The 11,449-nt window shown below is 37.8% G+C and overlaps 1 long non-coding RNA gene across 2 annotated transcripts; it reads right to left on the bottom strand.

Moving 5' to 3' along the window:
- Positions 1-422: 422 nt before the first annotated feature.
- Positions 423-7,356, bottom strand: LOC111773614 (uncharacterized). 2 transcript variants are annotated; one of them, XR_002808261.2, is made up of 3 exons: positions 7,168-7,356; positions 5,263-5,392; positions 423-846 (listed from the first exon to the last, which is right to left on the bottom strand). It is a non-coding gene; the product is annotated as an uncharacterized lncRNA (long non-coding RNA). The 2 variants fall into 2 exon arrangements; XR_002808262.2 differs by lacking the exon at positions 423-846 and adding an exon at positions 2,297-2,432 and having other exon boundaries at positions 7,168-7,332.
- Between the last annotated feature and the right edge of the window lie 4,093 nt (positions 7,357-11,449).

The raw sequence follows: 11,449 nt of genomic DNA, 5'->3' as shown, positions 1-11,449 counted from the left end.
TATTGGGGCTTCATGTAAGATTTCATTTGACATTTTTTTTTTCTTTGAGGAAGATTAGCCCTGAGCTAACATCTGCTACCAATCCTCTTCCTTTTGCTGAGGAAGACTTGTCCTGAGCTAACAGCCATGAACATCTTCCTCTACTTTATATGTGGGGTGCCTGCCACAGCATGGCGTGCCAAGCAGTGCCATGTCCACACCCGGGATCCAAACCGGCAAACCCCAGGCCGCGGGAACCGAACGTATGAATTTAACTGCTGAGCCACCTGGCCGGCCCCAACTCATTTGACATATTTTGTAAGGTGCTATTTCTAAGAACTATTGAAGGAGATCACATTGTACGTTGCATTGTATAGTGTGTAGTATATATATATGAATGAGTGATTTAGTAGGTAATTATTGTGTTTATTTAGCATTTATGATGAGGTAAAAAATAATTTTATTTTCTTTTCCAGTGAATGTTTGTTTCTCAAAACACTGCAGTTGGTGCTATGGCACGTGCAAAATTGAATAAAACATATTCGCTTCCTTGAGTGCTTTATATATGAAATACAAATGTAAAATAAAGTGTTAGGTATGGTATTTATATTTTGTGGTGCATCTCAGATCGATTTATCATGAAATTAGGATGTGGAAATCTTAACATCCTAGAACAAAACCTAAAAGTCAGAAGGATAGCTTGAGAGCATAAAAGAATCTTTCTCTTTCTTCCTTTCTCTTTTTCTTTCTTTCTCTCTCGTTTTTCTTTTTTTTCTCTCTCTTCCTTCCTGCCTTCCTGCTTTCTTTCCTTTCTTCCTTGCATCCTTCTTTTCTTCCTTTCGTTCCTTCCTTCCTTCTCTTTTTCAGCTGTCAGTATTAAAAAAGGTAAAATTAAAAGTGGGGAGAAGACAGCTGAATTGCATGCCTACATACAAGTGACATATGAGAGCTGATAACCCGATAGTGAAAAGGCTGAATAAAGCCTTGACAAACTAGCATAAGCGCCAGAAAACATGGTTGCCCCGAATCATATTGTGTGGCAAAGTACATGACTCCCATTGCAGACAGGGAGTCAACAGTTAAAATAATACATTTTACTAAGTGTTGGAATTTAAATGGGAAATCTCAATATTTGACAAATTTCTTTATAAGATTCAACACTTCTTATAGTTACAGGTGATGTGTCACAGTTTTGTGGGCATGTGTGAATGTGTCTATTCTACTAATCAATTAAACTCTTCAAAGAAAATATTTCAAAGGAATCAAATAGTTTATCATATATAGATAAAAGTTATAGTACTACATTGTAATTTTTTGATGTTATTTTTTTTTTTGCTTTATCTTCATGTTTACTAGGTAACACCTTAAAATAATGGCCCTGTTAAGGTAATTAATGTTGAATTGCGGTGGAATCCAATTGAATTACTTGTGACATTCACATTAATACTAAATGAGTTCACTGTGATTAATGCTGTTAAATAGATACCAGAGGAATTAATATTGATTAGGCAATTATTTTAAAGTGTTAATGGTTATTGCAATTTATACCAACTTCTGTTATTTTGAGTAAACGTTTCCTTATTGGCAGCTATGTAGTCACCCAGGGAGCCTGAATTGGGAGCACAAAGTTTTGTTTTGTTTTGTTACATTTGAATTGGCGGATGTGAAGCTTTCTCTTACTCTGCTCTCCTTGATAGTGGTCCCCAAAATCCAAAGGTTTTTAACAAGTTCTGAACGATTGCTTGTGAGTTGTCCCTGATGCAGTGTGGCCCTGAATCTCTTGTATGGTTGGCTAAGTCTTACCTGTTTTCTAGGACCTGTCTCAAATCTGGTCACCTACATGACAGTTTCTCTAACCTCCCGGCTAAACTTAACATCCGTAGGACACTTTACAAGTGTCGGAGCACTCATATATCATTTGAGATTTAGGATATAATACCCTAAGAGCTGATCAAATTTTAATATGTCCTTATATAAATATATCACACATAAATATTCTCAGTAATAGGAATTGGCACAGAACGTGGTGTACTTATATACCAACTGTTAATCTGTAATTACACTACATTCACATATTAGATAGTGGAACATAATGATCATTATTTGTGTTCTCATCATACACCTGAATGGGACTGTACCACAAGAGCAACAGGCAATATAAGCTCCACCCTCTTGATCCCTGAACAGAAAAGTGGGAAGCCCAAGAGCGTAGCTTGGAACCCCAATGTGTTTTGTAAAAATCTATAGTAAATAATGTTCTCAAGTAGTCACACAAGCATTTTTCAGATATTTGGGAAAATGAAATAAAACAAATTACTAAGAATGCAACTGTGAAACATGGGACGTTCTCATTCAGAAACACCTGGTTATCACATGTTAGCAGAAATTGCTCTTTTTAACAAAACTTGTGAGTGAATCTTCTTCATCAGATGATGATATCAGGGAAATGTTTTCTAAAAAAGAAGGAGAACATTTAGGAAGAGGGTTACCTTCTGTATTCACAAGCATTCTCCAGAGAAACAAAAAAATTATATTATGTGTATATGAGAGAGAGAGGGTGAGCGAGAAAGAGAGAGAAAGAAATTCATTATTTATTTTAAGGAATTGGCTCAAGCGATCCTGGGGACTGACAAGTCCAAAGTTTGTAGGGCAGTTGGCAGGTAGGTGTTAATGCTGCAGTCTTGAGCCAGAAATTCTTCTTCTCCAGGAAACCTCAGTTCTTGTTCTCAAGACGTTCAACTGATTGCATGAGGCCCACCCACATTGTCAAGGATAATCCCCTTTACTTACAGTCAATTGATTGTAGATCCTAACCACATCTACATTATACCTTTAAAGCAACATTAAGAATAGCGTTTGATTAAATAACTGGATACTATAGCCAAGCCAAGTTGATACATAAAACTAACCATCACATGCTTAATGGGAGTTTACCTGTCTGGTGGAGAAGTCTTTCTTGTGCTTTATTTTCCTTAATATAATTAATGCTTTTGGGATTTTTTTATCTAGCTCTTTACATTTTTACCAGATCTTGATCATGACTACTTTGCTTTTGTCAGCTGGGATACTTTTTGCCAGCAATGGATATATGTATCTTCCAAAATAGCTATCTGTCTGTCTTTCTTGATGCCCTCTTTTCTCCCTACGTTCAAGGATGCCTTGATGTTTCTGCTGTAAACAGTCGTATCATTCATTACAACGATTGTAAAGAAAAGAGAAATCACCCTTTAACCTCCTTAGTCATTAATATCATGAGAAGTGCGGATGATAATAGAGGACAGATGTAACGATCAAGTGATGAATAATTTGTATCAGAAACAAAATGATATTACAAACATGAAAATAATCTTTGATGTCTATGATAATTAATACCAACAATTAACTGCTTACTATTAAAATCATATTTTGCATTTCAGATATTTTCTTACAAAAGCTTGAGAGCAGAGCACTTTACTTATCAAAATTTATTCTCAGGTCATGCTTCCTATGTAGATTGATTTGCATTTTTCATTAATTCTCTTTTTCTCCAGGCTTTAATAGATTTACTGAAATTAAGTATTTTTTCCAAATTCAGGGAGTTGGTCTGAAAAATTTTGATATATTTTTATCGTTCTCAAAGGCAAAAATCCGATCGCTCACACAAACGCTCTCTGTTTGTGTCCATGTAAAATGCCTCTATTTAACTTCAAGAAATGCTTAATGTATTTCCATAGGTACCATGGTTTATTGCATTTTTCTAGCCAGGAGTATATTTAAACTGAAAGTAGTTTGTCTTGGTGTCACAACAGCAAAATGTTATTTCCCTTGTCTTTGCATGATTGTGATGCGGTGAAGGAGAAGCCTAGGAAGAAAAGGGAAATCTAAGTGGCAAAACCCAAAAGGGACTGGCTCCTGGCCTTCCACAATGATAGAAATACAGAAAGAGGCCATTCAAAGACTGTGCTCAATTTCCAGCTAATCGAAATAACTCGCCATGGAAAGTGGAGAAACTTGTAATACGTCTCTAAGATTTGGATTATGTCATAAGTAGTGGTTACAAAATATATAGAATCAGTATCAGCCTAGTCCACAAGAGAAACATATTTACAACTTTTTTAAAAAGAATAAACTGAAGAACATGGGAGAAAGTCTGCTCCCTCTGAAAGCAGGATTCTTATCTCCAAAGCATTAACCGCTTTTGCTGCAAATCTTATAATAACTTCCATGGCACAGGGGCAATAACCGATCTTCACAGATACATAGCATTATGGGGCTGAATATCTCTGGGAGAAATTCAGCTCTTAACGTTAAAATGTAGTTTGAGGCTTATCAGGTGATATTTATGGCAGATCTTGTTAGGGGGAATTGTCATGGCTTCCATTAGTGGTTAGTGCACTAGAAGCTAAACATTTTATGCCTTAAAGAATTCATTCTGTTACTATTAGCTTATTATTATTTCATCCTTTTCTTTTAGTATTATCGGTATACTGACTGTTTTCACTTCATCAAGTTAAGATACTAGCTGCTATTGCTAAATTTCCCCCCATTATTGCTTATTAGAATTGCTCCTACTATAGCTTCGTGAGTGAGTCAAAAGGAAAGTTTCTTTTCATTTTCTTACAGTTCTTTTCTTCAAAAATAGGTTAATGAGAATTTGCACGTTTTCTTTATTTCTTGGCTAAGTAGGCAAAGCTATGCTTTGCCAAGATGTCATTTAAATTATACAATGTATACAACATTGCTAATGCCACTGTTATCACCACCACCATTTCCATGGGGGGGGGGGGGCAGATCATTATGCCACTTTTGTGCAAGGCAGTCTGTGCCATTGTGTACTTCAAGAGTTCCCTCACATATATGGTGAGATTGTATTCTTTAGACAAAACTGACTTTCACTCTTGAAAACACTTTGTTCTGGAGTGTTTGATTTTATCATTAATAAGTTTTTAGCCTTTCAGAATTTTACTGTTAGGGTTAAATAACAGGACTGTGCCCAGGGTGATAAGTAATATCACCTGAAAACAACCATAGCATGAATTTTATGATGTTGCTAAGTCAGCTTTATAAGGATATCATTGCTGATATTTCCAGTCCATTCTTTCTTTGGATAGATGTAAAAAACGGATTTTGTACACTTAGCTGTGTTTCTTATACAGTTTGTGTAGAGATATTTTAAAAATATAATACATTTTCCAAAAATTTACAATTTTTGACATGAATTACACACATTGTTATTTTTCAGGTAAAATTCGTGATCACGAACACAGTTTGCGAGGCCTGTCATTGACTGGTCCCTGCCTCTACCTTCGGTCTCTGCTCTTATCTTCACTCCACAGCCCTCACTTGATGCTGTCTAGCCTCAGGGAATCACTTGCAGTTCCAGAAGTCTGCAGTTCTTGCTGCTTTTTGGTGTCTGTGGATATCATCGTTTCTGCTGTTAAATTAAACAATGAGGCCGTTAGGCTGAGGTGGTTCTAATGCCGTAGCAGCCTACTTAGGCAAACCAGATTCTAAGCCTGAACTGTCTCAAGGTTAAGAAATCAAAACCTAAGGACAACCAATCACAAACAGTGTCTAGGCTTTCCCAAATAAGGCAACCCCTTCACTACAGCCAATCACATAATTTCCTTGCTTGGCTTCGGTGTTTTGTCTATAAAAGTCTTACCCCTAGCTCCCGTCAGTGGAGCACTCTTGACCGCTTCCGGGTTCGGCACTGCCTGATTCGAGTAGACTTTTGCTCAAATAAACTGGTTAAATTTTTAATATGCCTCAGTTTATCTTTTAACACTACGTATGACATTCTTTGCCCTCTTTCTTTGGCTGGTTAATTTCTTTTCACTCCTAGGTGTAAGCACAGAAGAAATTTCCTCAAAGAATGTCCTTTGTCCTCCCAAGACAGAGTTAACTGTGTTCCCTTGGTCTTCCCGGAGCACTTTGTGTTCATCTGTGTTACGGCACTCACCACATGGATTTGGAGCTCCCTGTTGTTGAGGGTCCTTATTGCTCACTGCTCTGTACTTAGCACCTAGCACAGGACCACAGGCGTCGTCGTAGATAGGAAATCATTGTTGATTGATTGAATGAATGAATGGTCTTTGTTTTGTAGTGGAACATATGCTATACACATGAGCAGATAATGGTCTTTTAGCCCTGTCTTTGTAACAAAAAATAATAGCTTATTCTCATTTCCATCCTGCCCCTTTTTTGGATGTGTTATCTAAAAGTACTTTGAAGCCATGACCATGGGAGGTCTCACCGTAGTCTATTCTGATCACTGATTACAAAATGCCCTTAATGAAACGTGTTCAGAAACACATAGCAATATTTTTGGAAAGGTTTTTCTCCTCCTCTTTTATCCAATTAATGAAGCATTTGTATCCATGGGACCCCTGCTGTTAAGTGGTTAGCTTTCTCCTTTAGCTTTAATTAAGTGTCTTCAGTTAAAGAGGACATTTTTTGTTGTTTGTTTTTAATCACAAACAAATGAAACATTTCCAGATTCCCTTGAGGTATTTCCTCAAGTTTTCCAATTCTCGTTAAACAAAACAGGTAGTTGAAACTGTGGGGGACTGGAATTGGCCACCCCAAGATATGTCTCTTTGGCATGGGGATTGTTTGGGGCTGGTTACTTTTAATAAACTGCAGACAGGAAAAGAGATATTTACATTGTAAAGGAAATCTCCATCTGTAAAGGTGTCTCCCTCTCTGTACCAGGAAGAAGGAGGGATGACCTTATCTCTATAAACTCTTATCAATTCAGAAGGCAAGGACTTAAATCTGCATAATAATCTTATTCTTGTTTATTGTGCTTGTCTGGTAACCTCCTGTAACTGACTCCCCCCACCCCCAACATCCTCCTTTGTCTTTCGCTGAATATGATGTTTAAGGTGGTGGCTTCAGCCATTTTGGTGAGTTGCTCAGCTTGCCTGAGCCTCTCCCATGTATACATGTTATAAAGCTTTGTTTAATTTTCTCCTTTTATTCTGTCTCATGTGTATTTAATTCGTTCTCCAACCAGAGGAATCCAGAGAGGGTAGAGTAAATGTCTTCCTCCCCTACAAAACTTACCCACTTTCTCACATTCACAGATTTGACCTCCTAGAGTACCTGCCAAAAAATCCAGTCACGATTCTCCGGGAACTACCGGACTGTAAAAGTAGAGGGTTTCACATCAAAACATTCATCACATAAAACATAACTGCTACTCACATTGAATGTAGCAAACATCCTGTGAGCAGAAGTGAATCTGCAGAAGAGGCACTTCTAATTAGACCAAAAGGAATCGACAAAAAATTTCATAAACTTTTGAGAATAAGTTGCCTTCTATTGCTCAGTTTCGTTATGTTTTCTCCTCTTTAGAAACATAGCGATTCTATAGCTCTTTCTTCCAGGAAAAAAGTCAAACGCTGTAGAATTGCCCTATTGTTTGTAAACTCTAGAACTTTGCGATCCTTCTGTAGAAGTGAAATAATTCTTGGTTAATAAATAGTCTCAAATATTAAAATGAACATTTTCCATTTTCTCTTCATCGTAACACTACTCAGGTGGAACGAAAAGCTTGCACACTATATTTTACAATCACTAACAATTGTGTATGGTATTGATATAATGAATTAGTTTCTTTTTTTAAAAAGAAATATAGGTTTAAATGAAACCATAATTAAGTTTTAATTATACATTTCCCTTGGATGTATCCAATATATATTCAAATTATATAAAATTATACAACAAAATGTTTAAGATGAATTTGGCTATAACTTTAGATGAAAATAAATGAAAACTACCCAGATGTGGCTTCTAAATAGTCCATGTGTTCTCTGTTCTAGCAGTGCCAACATCATTTAGGAATTTATAATAGCATATTCCTTAAATGAAATACTTTTATGTTGTAAATCACTAACGTAAAATTCATTATTTTACACTCAGATGCATTTCTGGATCATTTATAAGTGATCTCTTCTGGGAAACTGTTATAAATGTTGATAATCTGTGTGCCTCAGATATCATTTTTGTAATGTTCTCTTCCTTTCTCCGCTAATTATCTCGAAATATTGGTTTGTGCTTGCTTTCTCAATTTTCTTACTACTCTCTTCTCATTATTGGATCCAATTTTGGGGTTTTGTTCTTCATCATCTTTAACCTTTTTGAGTCTTTGGCCCCATAGATCAGCCATCTCCATGAACTTCTCCTCCCTCGATTCAATAACAGCACTCTCTCACGATTTCCTTGTTATGCTTCACTGGCATCTCTTCATTCCTCTTCTTCTGAATCATCAGGATTCCCAGAGGTTTTACTCTACTCTCTTCTGCACATTTCTTCTCTTTTCATGGCTTCAATTTCTTCCTAAAACTGAAGTATCCTCTGTTGATATCATTTTCTCTTTTTTTCTTATGAGTTTTACAAATAAATTGCAGGGGCTGGCCCGGTGGCACAGCGGTTAAGTTCACACGTTCCGCTTCTCGGTGGCCAGGGTTTCGCCGGTTTGGATCCCGGGTGTGGACATGGCACTGCTTGGCATGCCATGCTGTGGTAGGTGTCCCACATATAAAGTAGAGGAAGATGGGCACGATGTTAGCTCAGGGCCAGGCTTCCTCAGCAAAAAGAGGAGGATTGGCAGTTGTTAGCTCAGGGCTAATCTTCCTCAAAAAAAAAAAAAATGAATTGCAAATGCTTGTTTGTTGTCTCCACATAAGACCAGCATGTTCTTATTATGTCTCTCTTCTCTTTTTTTGTACCAAGAGACTTCTGTCCTCTTCAGGATCAGGATAATTACAGCACTGTCTTCCCAGCTACCCAGTTTGGAAACTTCAAAGTTGTTTCTTTCTATCCTCACTCTCAAAATCAACCACAAGTTTAGTTAAGATCATCTTTGATTGCTGTCCTCCTTTGCAATCCCATTTACTCCTAGGTGTTTCCATCTTTTCTTTACTGAACTATTGCAGAAGCCTCCTAAATATTCTACATATTACACATCCACTCCTCAGAGAAACTTCCATTCTGCCCCTAGCTATCTTTTGAAAATGTCAGTTTGGTCCTATCATCCAACCGTCCCCCAAAAGCATTCCCTTGTGCCGTATTGCCCCAAGAATGTACAAACTTGTTAGTAAGAGTTGATGAAACCTGGCTCCATCTGCTGTTTCATATTTATCTTCCTATTATGTTAGTCATATCAAACTTCCCAAATTCCCTACGCTTCCCATTCTTTCGTCCACTGCATTCCCTCAACCTCAACTATCAATTCCCTCAATACCTTCTTCATTGCCTAGCAATACCTTCTTGTCCTAACCTTTCATACTAACTCCCATGTTTCCTTTTTCAATGAGCTTTCCTCAGGAGCTGACCCCATGGCCTAGTGGTTAAGCACATTCCGCTTTAGTGGCCCAGATTTGGTTCCTGGGCATGGGCACACACCACTAATCAGCAGCCATGCTGTAATGGTGACCCACATACAAAATAGAGAAAGATTGGCAACAGATGTTGGCTTAGGGCAAATCTTCCTTAGCAAAAAAAAGAATTAAATACAAAAAGAAACTTTCCTCAAATCCTATTCCCTCCTCTCCAGTTTCTAAAGTCAGAATTAACCTTTCCTTCCTCTGCACTCACATAGGATGTTGCTTACACTTCTTTTTTAGCATTCATTTTATCCTGAGTTACACTACAGTTAACTGTTTGCATGTCTGTCACCGCAACCAGATTATACATGTACTAACATTGTTCACATGTAGACTTCACAGAACCTAGGTGATTAATACATGAGCCAATGATCATAAAATATTTAAATTAGAGTTACTAATATTTTGTGTGTGTGTGTATAATATTGGCCCTGAGCTAACATCTCTTACCAATCTTCCTCTTTTTACTTGAGGAAGATTGTTGCTGAGCTAACATCTGTGCCAATCTTCCTCTATTTTATGTGGGATGCCACCACAGCATGGCTTGATGAGCTGTGCGAGGTCCACACCTGGGATCAAAACCCACAAACCCCAGGCCACTAAAGCGAAGTGCACAAATTTAACCACTACACCACCAGGCCAGCCCCTCTTCTTTGTTTCTTTACATCATCAAGTTCCATGGCTCATTATTATGTTATCAGGAAATTCCAATGGGACCTTGACAGCAGTAAAACACACTTTGAAATAGTTCAGCCTCCTCTGACCACTTATAATAAAACCATTTGGTCATTCCACGAGAGGCCTCTAGAGAGGTGAGATTTTCATGAGTCTTTGATGGGACTGAGAACCATGTGACTTCACAGTCAATTAAATGAAAAGGTTGTGGATTCTGCTGGCTTGTTCCGCTTGTACTAGACCACCATTTAATCAAGCAAATGTAGGAAATCAGGTCAGCTCACAGAAACAGGACCTGAAAAGTGTTTGATGGGTTGCCCAGGTCCCAACCACATTCTTAGATTCAGAATAGAACTGAAGTCTCAGAAGAGCCTTAGAGTGCTGATTGTAAAATGATCCACAGACTGAGCCACAAAGACCTGGCTGAAGCCACGAGCCTCAGAGGAAAGCCTAGGATACCTGCCATGTTTGACACCAAACATGGTGTTTGAGAGCAGTAACACCATCTCAGAGCCCAAGCTAGTCATGAGGTTGTCAAAGTCTTTAACCTCTTCCCTAAACAGACTCCATTTCCTCTATACCCTTTGAAGATTGCTTCAATTACTTATTACCATGTAATGAACTGATAATGGATAATTGAAAATCAATTGTCACTAAAACAATTAGTGACAAACAAAACAACCATTCTTTTCTCTCTTGATTTGGTTTAACATGAACCAGCCAGGTGGTTATTCTGCCCCATGTGATGTCAGCTGGGATTGCAGTCATCAGGAGGCTTGACTAGCCTGGCACATTCACCTGGGCTCGCTCTCCTTACCTGTGGCTAACGCTGAAACTCTGAAGCTCTGCTAAGTCTGTCAACAAGAGTGCCTCAGTTCCCCTTTATGTAGCCTTTGCAAAGAGCGAGGCCTTCTCACAGCGTGGCAGCCGGTTTCCAAGATGAAGTGTTTTAACTGTGCCAAAACAGAATCTGCAAATCTAAGACAGCCTCAAAGACACACAATGACATTTCTGCTTCGTTCTCTTGATCAAAGTCAATTAGAGAGTTAGCTCAGGTAGAAAGAGAAAGGAAATAGACTTCACCTTTTAATGGAAGAAATGACAAAAAAATTACAGCCGTCATTCCACCACAAGTATAAAGCAGAGAACCCTGTACTGTAGGTACAATTTGATGAAAAAAAAGGAAAAGAAGAAAGTTTGAGACTACCATCTAAATATTATATATCCATATTTTCAGTGAGGACTAAAATCATATAAATATGTCAGAGGGAAGCACATGACACTGCTGAATCAATAAACAGATTGTCAACTAAAATCATCTTGCCTTTTTTTAATCCATACGTCTGTCTTCATAAGCACACTATACTTATTTTCATTTGTGAATGTATGTTGAATCAATACCTTGTGCTTCTTTCTGAAAATCA

This window comes from Equus caballus, chromosome 5, assembly GCF_041296265.1.
Source record: "Equus caballus isolate H_3958 breed thoroughbred chromosome 5, TB-T2T, whole genome shotgun sequence".
Taxonomy (NCBI): Eukaryota; Metazoa; Chordata; class Mammalia; order Perissodactyla; family Equidae; genus Equus; species Equus caballus.
Note: the sequence above shows the minus strand (reverse complement) of the source record. Positions and strands in the feature narration are given on the sequence as shown.